Genomic DNA, 13,700 nt, shown 5'->3' on the forward strand with positions numbered 1-13,700 from the left:
TGTGACCAGTGTTGGGCATGTTACTTTTAAAAAAGTAATTAGTAATAGTTACTAGTTCTTTCTCACAAATAGTAACTGAGTTAGTAACAGAATTACATCATTATAAAAGTAACTACTTACCAGAAAAAAACAACTATTGAGTTACTTTTTTTTTTTTTAAAGTTCAAATATGTCAAAAAACTTAATTGGATGCCCCCAATATTAAATGTGTTAAATTAATAAAACATTGTGCACTAATCTACACTATTTTAACGTTGATGTGGGACAATATAAGAGACAATTTCCAGGGGCTAAATATCACGTTATCTGAGTCGCTTCAACTCATGGACATAAAAAACATCCTGCAGCAACACTGCACTGCGGTCTGTCTCGTTTTTTTTTTTTTTTTTTTGCTGACCAGGAAAAGAACTAAAAATACTCCTCATTATTGATTGTACAGATAACAATAAGGTATAATAACAACAAAACAATGTGCTTTTGTAAAATAAAGAAAATGAACAGCTGGCGGACTTGATGTGGAAGAGGCCGACAGGCTTGATTTGGAGCTGCTTGTAAGCTTGGCTTTGATGCAGCCAGGGGGCTTCACTTGAGAGCTGCCGGTGGGCTTGGTAGCGGCCAGCTATGTTCTATGCCAGGTCCTGTTCCTGTGTTGGATTGTTCCCCTGAGCTTTCATTTGTTAACTGTTGAAGATTATTCCTCAACTCCTGCGTTCTCCCTGCAACTACACCATGACAGGTGTGCTCTTCTGTGTCTCGGTCTCCGTCACAATGTATTATGGTTATTCTCTAACTGTTTAGTGTACATTTGGACTATTTTTACAATGTCCCTACTACCTTTCTAGGTCTTGAACATGTCAGCTGTGTTGCTGTCCATGCAAGGTCAGAAAGCTCTCGGATTTCATCAAAAATATCTTAATATTTGTTCTAAATAGGATCAAAGGTTTTACAGGTTTGGAACGACATGAGAGTGAGTAATTAATGACAGAATTTTCATTTTTGGGTGATATTTTGTGTTAATATTTTGTGTAAACAAGTGCACAGACAAACTATGTAATGATGCAATTATTTGTAATGAGGATTTTTTTTTTTTTTAATTTGTATCTAGACACACCTGTGGCAAGTAACAGATGTGGGCAATATAGTAATTACACCAGTCAAAATGGAGAAAAGTTGACTCAACCTTTGTGTTGTGCGTCACACTAAGCATGAAGAAAAGAAAGAAGTGTAAAGAGTTGTCTGTGGATTTAAGAAAAAATGGATTTAAAAAAAAATGTGGAAAAACATGGACAATCTCAAGGCTAAGTCCATCTCAAAAGATCTTAATGTTCCTGTGTCCACTGTGCCCAATATCATCAAGAGCTTTACAGACCATGGCACTGTAGCTGACCTCCCTGGACATGGACGGAAGAGCAAAATTAATAAAAAAATACAATGAAGAATTGTTTGAATGGTGGATAAAGAACCCTGATTAACTTCCAAACTAATTCAAGCTGATCTGCAGACACAAAGTACAACAGCGTCAACTCATGCTATCCGTTAGCATCTGAATGAAAAGGGACACTATGGTAGGAGACACAGGAGGACACCACTGCTGACACAAAGGCATAAAAAAGCAAGACAAAACTTGTGTGACAAAACCACAATCCTTCTGGGAGAACGTACTGTGGACTGATAAGACAAAAGAAGAGCTTTTTGGTAAAGGACATCATGGCATCGTTTACCAAAAAAGACATGAGGCCTTCAAAGAAAAGAACACAGTCCCTACAGTCAAACATCGTGGAGGTTCAAAGGTGTTTTAGGGTTGCTTTGCTGCTTCTGGCACTAGATGCCTTGACTGTGTGAACGGTAACATGAAATCTGATGATTACCAAAGAATTTTGGGGCGCAACGTAGTGGCCATTGTCAGAAAGCTGCGTCTCCAACAGAGGTCATGGGTCTTCCAGCAGGACAATGACCCGAAACACACTTCAAAAAGCACTCAGAAATGGTTACAAAGCGCTGGAGAGTTATGAAATGGTCAGCAATGAGTCCAGACCTGTGGAGAGATCTCAACACAGCAGCTGGGAGAAGGCCTCCTTCAAATCTGAATGACCTGGAGCAGTTTGCAAAAGAAGAGTGGTCCAAAATTCCAGTAGAGAGGTGTAAGAAACTCATTTATGGTTACAGGAAGCGACTCATTTGAGTTATTTTTTTCCAAAGGTGGTGCTCCCAAATATGAAGTTAAGGGTACCAAAAATTTTGTCCAGTGCATTTTTGGGTTCTGTGTGGAATTGTATCAGATTTGACTTTTCTACTCTGTTTTTTTTTTGTGTGTGTGTGTGTGTGTGTGTTGTTCCAACACAAACAAAAAAAATACAAAACAAAAAAACATGTGAGTACCAAAGTATTTGCAACTGCAACACTATGGTTTTTTTACAATGTCCCTACTACCTTTCTAGGCCTTGAACATGTCAGTTGTGTTTCTGTCCATGCAAAAGCTCTTATATCTTAATTTGTGTTCTAAAGAGGAACGGATGTTTTACAGGTTTGGAACGACATGAGAGTGTGTAATTAATGACAGAATTTTCATTTTTGGGTGAACTATCCCTTTAATATTTTGTGTAAACATATTTGTGTGTCTGTCTGTTTTTGGAACCTGACTCCCTGTCCGTGTTGTGCTTAAGTGCACAGACAACTATGTAATGATGCAGTTTTTTTGTAATGGGGATTTCTAAGGCTGGATTAGCCTTCAGAGATTTTATTTAGAAGACACTGTAAACTAGGCTGGTAGTTTACTATTTCCCCCGATGAGGGTATGGAGGCGAGAAGGTCAAGGTTCAAGAGTCATAGTTTGCTACTGTCTCATACTAATATGAGATCTAATATGAGCATGCTATACATTTGTCTACATTTCAATCATCTTTTAAACTTCTGTAAGTGATTTCTGTTTGAAGTTGCTGTTACAGCTTGTAACATTAACACTGGAGGATCTGGTAAGCTAATTTCAGTTTATATCAATAAATCTCTTCTGCTGCTAATGCCATGCTGCTCCTTTGTTATACTGGTTGAATGCGCCACCTCTGTAAAGACACTTACTGTGACGCTGTCCCATTCCCATTTTTTTTTTTTTTTTTTTTTTTTTTTTCCTGTATGTTTTATAGCTTCTCTGCTGCCCTCTGCAGGTCATTTGTCCAAGTACAAACAGTGAAAAATATAATTCAATTGCATTAATTATCAGTTGCATTATACTCTGGTAGGGGAATAAACCTGAATACACATGGGGGAGTCATGGGGACTGTGGAGACCTAAATTGAGGTCCCCATGGGCACAAAAGCTTATAAATCATATAGAATGAGTTTTTTTGAGAAAGTAAAAATGCAAAAGTTTCTTTTGATGGGTAGGTTTTTAGATTTTCAGTGTGCTTAATACATTTAAGTTAGACTTAATTAGTATAAGTATGGTATAAGTTAGACTGAATAATGCTGTTACAAGAGCACTTCATACAGTATTGTGCAGAGTCACTGTATACACTATTCCAAAGATTAGATTCTGGGTTTGTCCAGTAGAGGGCGCCTAACAACAGGAAGACAAACACTTTACAAACGATTCAAAAATAGGCTCCTTACTATAGTAGAGCAGTGGAAACACTTAGTATGACAGTAAATGGCAAAACTCACTGTATTTCTATATCTTTTTGTAGTTTAGAGTTTAGAGCATAAACCTGTAGTTTGCAGTTTAGAGCATAAACCGCACAGTTTTCAAGTGCATTTATATGTGTATCTATTTATTTCCCTTAATAATATAGTGGATGCTAGATCATTTTCCTGTAATGTAGCCAAGTCAATAGGATGTGCTGTTGGGGTTATAGACGGGGTGATTTGCATAGATGGGGTGATTTACCTATATAAACATCACTTCCCATGAGGATGGTCATCATGCCTGAATTGTTTGGCATGTAGGTGGTTGTCTGTCACTGGGAAGTTCTGTTGATTTTAGATGTGTGCTTTAAATGCTTTCATGCTGGTTATATTGATCTGGATGAGTGGTGGATGCTGAATGGTTGGTATCTCATACTGCACAAAATGTATGCATGTTGCAATTTGCTCAAAGTTTCTATAATCAGTTGAAAGCAATAAAGTGTTGTGCCTGTCCAATGCAATTGATTACTGTTTTACCTACCTTTGTTTGTTTCTCTGTTTGTTGGTTGATTACTGAACAGATTATGGTTTTGTGAATTCCACATTTTTGTTGTTTGTCGTTTGTACTTTTCTGTTGATTTCTGTTGTGTTCTAGCTAGGCCTGCTCATTGTGACTAGAGAGGAGGAACATATTCACTCCCATTTACACAAGTGTGGTGTGGTAACAGTGTGTTTGAGTTTCCTTGTTATGTCAGTTAGTGTGGTGTGCAAGAAAATTGTCATTTTTTGGGTATACTGTACTTATTTATTGTTTGATGTTTTGGAAGTGTTATATTATCCTCTAAATCCTCTAAATATATGTGTGTGTGTGTGTGTGTGTGTGTGTTATATTAACTCTAAATGTTATATTAATCTCTAAATATGTTACAGTTTTGAACACCAGATGCCCAGCAGTGCTGTATGTCAGCGTGCTGCCCACAAGGCTATCGGTACCGACAGATTAATGTTTAATGTACCAACAGTTTTCCTTTTAATTCTAGTTACACAAAGCATTTGATGATTAAAACAACAGCATACAAGCCAAAAAAAAAACATCCAAACTTACCTGATTATCAGGGTCACAGCCCACTGGGGCTAATTCAGATAAGGCCAACATTAAATACACAAACCCCAAATTATCAATATATACTTTATTTCACTATATTTTGACTATATTATCCACCAAATATTAATCAATATTTCCCAGATTTACTTATATTCAGGTGTATTCAATACTTGACCTTCTACTGATTTTTACCATTATTAATATTAAATATACTTCTGATCTTACTGTATCCCCAAATCAACTGTTTGTCATGTCTGGGCTTTAATTCATCAATAAAAGACATGACAAAAGCTTTTATTCCTCATTTCATTGGTTATACCACAAAGCATTAAGCTAGTTTCACTAAAAAATGAAGTTTGATGGGCTATAATAAAAAAAAAAAACTGGTCTTTCAGCAGGCATCTAGTCATCTTTATGTCTGATGTGACATTTGATCCAATAATGAAATGAACATCAGTAAATTACACTTACATGAATATGTGACCGAAGCTTCATTTCATGAACTTCTCGGGGAAAACATTGTATTTTGGATCCTGTTCCTCCTGTGAGACGATTCTCTGAATAACGTCTGATATGTTCCTTCTGTCCTCATTTTAACCTACAGAGAAAAAGGGGATGAAGTCTGGCTTTTTCACAAAATTGTCTTTAAAAAATGAATTCATTAATAGTTTTTCTACAACAAGAAATTACCTGTTACCATAAGGAACTTCCTCATAGGTCCTCTCTCTTGTTTTGATCCTGACACGTTGTTCAATGATGTGAGACTCAAAGGCAATATTTACTGACGATTTGATGGGAGGAGTTGTCAGGCAAGTGGACAAGTGCAGTGTGTTTTGTGGTTTTGTTACAAATCACCAGAACATCCTCATTATGATCTACAGAGAAGCTAAAAGAGAGAGAAAGCAAAAAAAGCCTTGCCATGAAATTGCCTTTAAAACTTTGTTTGTTTACTACAGTAACAGCATGTAGGTTCGGTTGCTTTTGAACTTTTTGAATTTGAATGTCAAGTTTTTAAAATGTTTACATTTTTTTCTTGATAATTTGAACATTAAGGGAACATTCCATTTCAGCATTCTTCAAACTAAATGTGAATTTAACTTCTGACGGACAACTGCGCATGTGCATAATGTGTATCTGTACAATCTGGAAAGGTGAAGAGATGACTCGCTCTATCAGCATCTGTCTCTTTATTTTATATATGTGACCCTGGACCACAAAACCAGTCTTAAGTCCCTGGGGTATATTTGTAGCAATAGCCAAAAATATATTGTATGGGTCAAAATGATTGATTTTATGCCAAAAATCATTAGGAAATTAAGTAAATATCATGTTCCATGAAGATATTTTTGTAAAATCCCTACTGTAAATATATCAAAACTTAATTTTTGATTAGCAATATTCATTATTAAGAACTTTATTTGGGTAAGATTTAAGGTGATTTTCTCAATATATATATATATATATATATTTTTTTTTTTTTTTTTTGCACCCTCAGATTCCATATATTCAAATAGTTGTATCTCAGCCATTGTATAAATTTCAGTTTCATAAAATTGACTCTTATGACTGGTTTTGTGGTCCAGGATCACATATTTCCTTTCTGTTCGTGACCTAAGTTGAATGTATGCTTGTGTACATTTTTCCTGCAATCCCCATGTTGATGAGTGTGTCGATGCGTAAGGAGTTTTATTGAACTCTGGTAAAATCCGCCATCTTCTCGTCTCCCGTGCATTATTAGCACCACACAGTTTTCCTATTTGGGCTGTTGAAGATTTCAACTCGGTGTTACAATGTAGTGTAATAATGCTGTCTCTGGTCGTGTAGTCTGTGTGCCTTCATGCATTCAGGAGGCCTGGCTTTGGACGGCGATTTGCTGGGAGGGTGGGATGTTTGCTTTCAGTGCTATCAGGCTAAAGTTAGCATTTTCCAAGATCTTCTATTGCACTTTTAATGTTATTGAAAGAATGTTTGTTCATAACTTTAAAAGAGAGTTGTGAGAATGTTTCCTGTTAGCTGGGTTGTTGTTTGTTCCCTCTTTCTTTCTCTCTGTATTTACAGCTAATTTAATGCAGAACATCTAGTATCTAAACATCTCTTCTCTTTTTTTCTGTTAAGATTATTATTTATTATTTATGAGACTAAACAAACCCACTGACTTGCTGTCGTCTGCCTTAACAGAAACAACACAAGCAAAACAAACATGTAAATGCACGCATACACACACACACACACACAGACACACAGTATATTGTTCTCATCCTGTTTGTGCCAAATTACTTAATTTTCATTGTAAGGCTAATATTAAAGTAGCGTTACAATTAAATATTTTTTTATTCAGAATATCAGTCAATTTGAATCAATATGAAGCTTTCTGTGTTGATTTACTCTTATTTTGATGCTTTTTATTTACACATATGAATGTAACAGTAAACGAAGATCTGATGTTGCACAATAAATATCATTAAGCAAGAACAATGAACCGACGGAAGCTAGAAACATGAACCAGCTGAATCATTAAGACACACTGCTGTTGTGTCTGGATGGTTTTATGATTAACTTGTCACTAAATGAAGTGATCAGAGGAGATGCAGGTCTTGCTGGGGCTAAAAGTGCCTTTGTTTTGCATCTGTGTTTCTGAAAGCCTCAGGAACATTATACTGACATGCAGTTTAAATTGGGCCATGACTGACATGAACAAACGACTGCGGTCTAACCTACAACTTTTGTGTTTGCAAACCAATATTTACCTTTAAGTTAAGCTTCAGGCAATAATTGGGTCTGGCTGAGGTTTGCAAAAGAGCATAAAGATTGGGCCATAGAGGACTAAAGTAAGGTCATCTCTGATGAGTCCAATTTTCAGCTTTGCCCAACTTTGCTCCACCATTTGACTAATAGACAAGAGATCTGGAGAGGCCTACAAGCAGGGCTGGCTCAAGCCTTTATGGGGCCCTAAGCTGAAATAAACCAACAGACAATGCATTTACTGTAAACAAATGAACCATTTTAAGGTAATGCAACTGTCTGTAAAAATGGGTTATCCAAATACATCTGTTGATCTGGGATTGAGGAAAACTCAACTGCTGTATTATTGTCAGCTGTAGCACTAGCACTCCCACCTCTCAACAGCGCCCCTAGGGAATTTTCATAAGAGTATAGTTGAAACAGAATGTTATTTTAACAACATAAATTATTAAACAAGCCAGCTGTCCACTGAATAGCTAACTGATATTGGAATATAATAGCAATGTAAATAATGTTAAGCTTTTGTCAGTACCAAGTTTATGAGCTTATTTGTCTTACAAAAATACAGTATAACCTAGTGAAAAAGTAATAGAATTAAAATGCATTTATTTTATACTAAGTATAGTTCAAGTCTATTAACATACTTACTGACATATCTCTCGAGACTGATATAAAAAATGTAATTCAATTTTATTTGGAGTACTACTTGTGTACATTACACATTTCTTAATATTAATATTAAATCTAAATTAATATTAGTATTTACATTCAAAATTAGTTGTTTCTTATCAGACTTTAAATATCAGTTTAATATACTAAAAGTACAATTGCATGGTGTTTTTTATTAAGTACTTAAAATATACATGTATTTGTAGTACACTTAGCATGAAATAAATGTATTTTAAATATATTTTAGTATATTTATTTTTCACTAGGGTACCATGGAAAGTTATTTTTACATAGAAGACAAAAACTTCAATCTACATTTATCTTAGTAACATTTTATATTATAATATATTAAGATGTCAAGGCTATTTATGGATGTTTAATCAAACATGAACTTTCCTAAAACAAAAATAAACACTACCTAGGCTATGCTAATTAACTAGCTAGCTAAAATTAGCTCGAAACATAGCCCAGTTTAGCTTACATGATACCTTTATCTTGCTAGTTTTTCTCTTCCTAAGTTTTCTTCTTTTTTGTAACATTTATGACAGTTTTGAGTTATTCCACCAAATATTGATTTCTGAATTCTTCCTAAAAACATTAGTATTGTGTTGTTTAAAAATGTACATGAACTTGTTCTCTTTGGATTAAAACTGCATATTTTTGGTTATTTTAACCAGTTGTTATTTTCTGCAAATAAATGCTCTAAATGACAATATGTTTATTTGGAATTTAGGAGAAATAGTAATAGTTTGATATGATCTGACGTAATTGATGTCAACAGCAAAAAACTGATTAGACATCGCACCAGGTATTCATTCAGATTTACTGGATTCTGATCTCTTTGATGATGACAATAAGTTGGTCTTTACTACAGGTTGCTATAGCCATCCTTACATCTGATGTGGTGTTTTACATAAATGAAATAAACAGCAGTACATTAACTGAGTAAATGCATTTAGACTTACATGAGTATGAGACTGAAGCTTGTAAAAAGTTGTATTCTGATCCTCTAGTGAAACATTTCTCTGAATGATGTCTATATATTCCAGCTGTCATTGGGTTCAATCCATGAAGAGTTCAGGCTGCTGCATACAAGAGCACATATTGTGGCTTTACTGGTAATAAGAGCTGTTCAGCTTGTTTTCATAAAACCCGGAAAAGGATTTGCATTTGAGACACTGATCAGAAAATGGAAATGTAGATGATGCAAATCTTTAAAGGTTAAAGACACCACCTACTTATTGTGTTTAGTGTTTAGTGGGCAATAATAGAGTTGAACTCACACAACACACTGATTTATTAATTATTTCTTGTGTTAAATGTTATCATTTAACATTATACAATAAAAGCATGTAATAAGAACAAAACAAAACAAAAATGGTGATGAGTATTGTTTTGATTTAGTTAATAGAGGTTGATTGTTGAAAAAATAAGTAAAAAAAAAACAACATTAAACAAGCCTTTTCATATATTTGTCATTCAATTTCATTCATATTTGTCTCAAAGGCATGTCGGCATATGGGTTTGGTTTTATACGTTTTCTTTATGGTTATTTTAATAAGAATGAACTCACTTTGGCACACATTTGTTTTATATCCTTTATTTTCATTATCATGTTTGTCATTTGTCTTTGGTTTAACATATTATTTATCCAACAAACACCTGCCATGCAGAAACAGAGCATTTTGTATTGTACGTCTCATACTGCTGTATTGTGTTTGTGTACTATACAGTATGTACATAATGATGCTGAAGTTTGTTCTGATAGAGATCAGACTGGTTCTCAAATACATGTACTGTAGTGTATACTACAGTGTGTATTTAGTTTGCATGTCAGCTGATGTTTTACATTCAGCATTGTCAGCGTCTGTTACAGCTGGAAGTGAGGAACAAGGAAACAAGGGTTAATAAGAAGCCACAGTCTTTAATAAACATCCACGGTGTAACACAGGCAGGCAGGAGACACACGCAGCACATCACAGGAAGACGTTCAACACCGGACAAGAAAACATGGGGCAGACAACACTTTAAATACTGTGTTAAATCAGATATTTAACGAGACACACCTGAATACAAATTTAGACAATCAAACAAGGGAGAAACTGGGTCATGGGGGCAAAAAAAAATACACATAAAATGGCCAGATCTGTGACATATCGCCCCCCTCCCGGAAGGTGCGTCCTCACGCCATAGAAACAACTGAGGGAGGGATGGGTGGGAACTTGGGAGGAGGCACAGGAAGAGGCTCAGGACAGCAGACAGAGTGCATGGTGGAGTGGTGGAGACGTTGGGGGGTGGGGGGAGTGAGACAGGGGGAGCCAGGGCAGACCAGAAAGAAACAGGAGAGGTTTGGCGCCAGGTGGGACTCAAAGCGGAGACAGAGAGCCGATGAGCCAGAGTGACGAGGAGGATCCGGAGGGCCGATGCAGAAACGTGGATCCGGAAGGCCGTGGTGAAGCCAGAGCGACAGAGGACCAAGGTGGAGCCAAAGGAATGGAGGAGCCTGATGGAGACAGAGGGACGAGGCAAAGCCGGAGGAGTGGAGTCCCAAGGCGAAGGATGGTCAACGACAGACCAAGGCAGAGCCGACAGGCATTATAGCCAGATCTCACACCTGGTCTGACATCATTTGCAGCATCGGATCAATGGCAATCCTCGGCTCTGTCGCTCTGTATGGCGATGGCTTGCCAGCCGCGGTGGGCTTGGGCTTGGGCTTGGGCTCTGCACAGCAGAAAGATGGTGGGCTGGGCTCTGGGATCATGTAGAGCCAGGGCAGACCAGAGAGAAACGGGAGGGGCTTTTCAGTATAAATATATTTACTGATATTTGCTCTAATAAACACTGTAAATACACACATTTTTGTGGTACAGAAGTGTTACAGCGGCAACATACTGATCTGCTCAGTCCTTGAACTATAGCAATAGGTTCATTCTTATTTTGTTATATGATAAAACAAGCAAAGAACCTGTAAATGGTAATCTGTAAAACAGTAAGAACATAACAACACAAAACAGTGTCTCCTTTATTTCATTCACAGAAAGAACCAATGAAAACTAATCCAATTCATCTTTTATTACATTCAGTCTTTATTACATACATTGTGTCTCCAGCACAGTAGTAAAGTCTTGAAGTGTAAAGTTATGTGAACATTTGTATTCTATGTGTTATATCATTGTTGTATAGTGTTTCTGTATTATATGGACATAAAGCCTGTTCTCAGAATGATCAGACTACACTGTAAAAAACAATTTGTTGAGTCAACTTAAAATAATTTGTAACCTGGCTGCCTTAAAATTTTAAGTTCAGTCAACTCAAAAAAGGTTATTCAACCTTTTATTCAATATTTTAAGGCAGCTGGGTTACTTACCCATCTGTTAAGTTTAGCAAACACAAATATCTAATTTGTTACTTAGTACATTCTTAACATTTCATTTTGACTAAACTTATTTTAGTTGACTGAACTTAAAATTTTAAGGCAGCAGGGTAACGCATTATTTTAAGCTGACTCAGCAAATTGTGTTTTTTTTATTTTATTTACAGTGTAGTTGTTAAAGTCTGTGCAAAGCAATATTTATATGTGTTCTCACATATAGTTTGTCACACCACAGAAAAATGTATTATTAACCACCCAGACAATTTTGAATGATAAAAACACCACGTAAATAAAATAAAATTTCAAAATCTTAAAACAACAAAAAAGCAGTATTAGGCCCATGTGAGATCCTGCACATTTTGCTCATCTCAAAAAAGCCCTCAAAGTAGCCAAACCTAAATTCATTTTTATCACAGGTAGAATTCAAAATGTTTCAATACAAGTATTTCAGTCAAATATAATATATGCAATATTTAAAACTTTTAACCCATGCGACAAAATCAACCCTTCTCAACAATTTAAAACCAAACCAATTGGATGTAAAAAAAAAATGCAGATTTGGCAACCCTTCTTCCAGCACAAGCTGCAGGAATCAGATTTAACTGATCATGAGTCAAGACAAGAGTAAGGAGAGATGACTAACAAATCATGCTGGAGGATTTGCTCAAGATAATGCACACATATCTGATCTTGTAAGATGTGCTCCCTTTATACAGAGTCCATGTGATCACAAAAAATCTGAAAGTGAATAGCCACTAATTTAAAAGAGATTTAAATACTCTGCAAAAGATAGTGCCTCCCTGATGCCCGAAAATTCAATATTAAAATGATTGTGTGAGCAGGCGCTAATGGCCCGAAATTCAGTGGGAGCCTGATCAAGAAAACAGTTCCACATAGGCCTTTAATACAAAAAGGCACACATTGAATGGCGACTGTAGAAAGCAAAAGTTGAATTTAGAAATCCTGGCTAGACACTTTTTTTAGGTCCAAAAAGAGGACATGTCCAGGAAAAAGAGGACATATGGTCACCATAACTGTACTTTCATGTCACACACTGATTAATCTGCACAGCACTGCATCAAATCTAACACAGCTCTTATAGTGTTAGGGAAGGGGCCATGTTCAGCGGCTCAATAGCGCCATCGAGACATGATTTCAGAGCTGGCCAAAAAATCCTGGACAAAGAAATGGGGAAAAACTATTTATCAGCCTAACTCTATAATTATGTCAAGAGTCCAAACCCATTTGAATCACAGGGTCCATCAAGGACTAAAGTGCCCCAATGCATTAAGAGCCCAAAACATGTCTGTAGTACATTCTGGTTTAACTATAGCTTTAGTCTAACTAAAACCAAAAACTGTTATTTTGCACCATCATGCTGATAAGATTTCTTCTGCAATCTTGCATTTACACAACATGCTTTTTTTGTTTGTAATTAACATTAAAACTCATAGTTATGTGTTGTCACTTCTGTTTCATTCAGTAATCATAGGATTCAATCCTGCCTTTTTGATGCCAGGTTAGGGTTTTTCATGGCCTATGTGTAGTTCAGTCACTATCTGTTTCATTGAACTGAAAAGTTCAATGCATATTAAAAGACAGCTAATTTACATAATTTGTAAAAAGAACCTGATTAGTTCTTAGAAATGTTGTTGTTTAAGTTTTGAGTGTTTAAGTTGTGAGGCTGCGAAGGGGGTGCCATTAGAGATCTTAGCTAGGGTGCAAAAAGATCAGGGAGAGTTAAAGGGAAACATTCAAGAGATTGCACTACATTATTAAGCAGGTCACAGTTCTCATGCAATATGAGAAAGAAGAAAGATCGTTCTGAAGATAAAAAACAACTAACTAGTGCAATGTCTACAAAAAGACATGGAAACAACTGGTATTTCACAAAAACTGGTATTTCATCATTTTGTGAGTGATTCAGAACACAGAAAGAACTCTGTAGGACATATTAATAAATTTTTCTGTCACACAAAAAAACACTGTTGAGCAGAAACCAGTATTTGAAGCTGCAGGTGTCTCTGGAGTTTCAAAAATGTCCTAATGTAGGATCCACCAGAAGCTGACAGTTGTGCATACTGATTTTCAAACAGTTTTATTTGCAGATGGTCCATTGCTATTTTGAGTGAACTGAAAACGATTGCGCCACTGACTAACTAAACCCTGGTCTAAAGTCAATTTATTTGAAGGG

General features: G+C 36.1%; 1 long non-coding RNA gene across 2 annotated transcripts in view; it reads right to left on the reverse strand.

Moving 5' to 3' along the window:
* Positions 1-13,700, reverse strand: part of LOC127160033 (uncharacterized) — a 56,496-nt gene that overhangs the window by 24,464 nt on the left and 18,332 nt on the right. For both annotated transcript variants that reach the window (XR_007826631.1, XR_007826633.1), the window contains 3 exons: positions 9,099-9,218; positions 5,413-5,608; positions 5,194-5,320 (listed from right to left, as the gene is read on the reverse strand). This is a non-coding gene — a long non-coding RNA (uncharacterized LOC127160033). The remainder of the gene's footprint in view (positions 1-5,193; positions 5,321-5,412; positions 5,609-9,098; positions 9,219-13,700) is intronic.

Source organism: Labeo rohita, unplaced genomic scaffold (genome assembly GCF_022985175.1).
Source record: "Labeo rohita strain BAU-BD-2019 unplaced genomic scaffold, IGBB_LRoh.1.0 scaffold_279, whole genome shotgun sequence".
In the NCBI taxonomy this organism is placed as follows: Eukaryota; Metazoa; Chordata; class Actinopteri; order Cypriniformes; family Cyprinidae; genus Labeo; species Labeo rohita.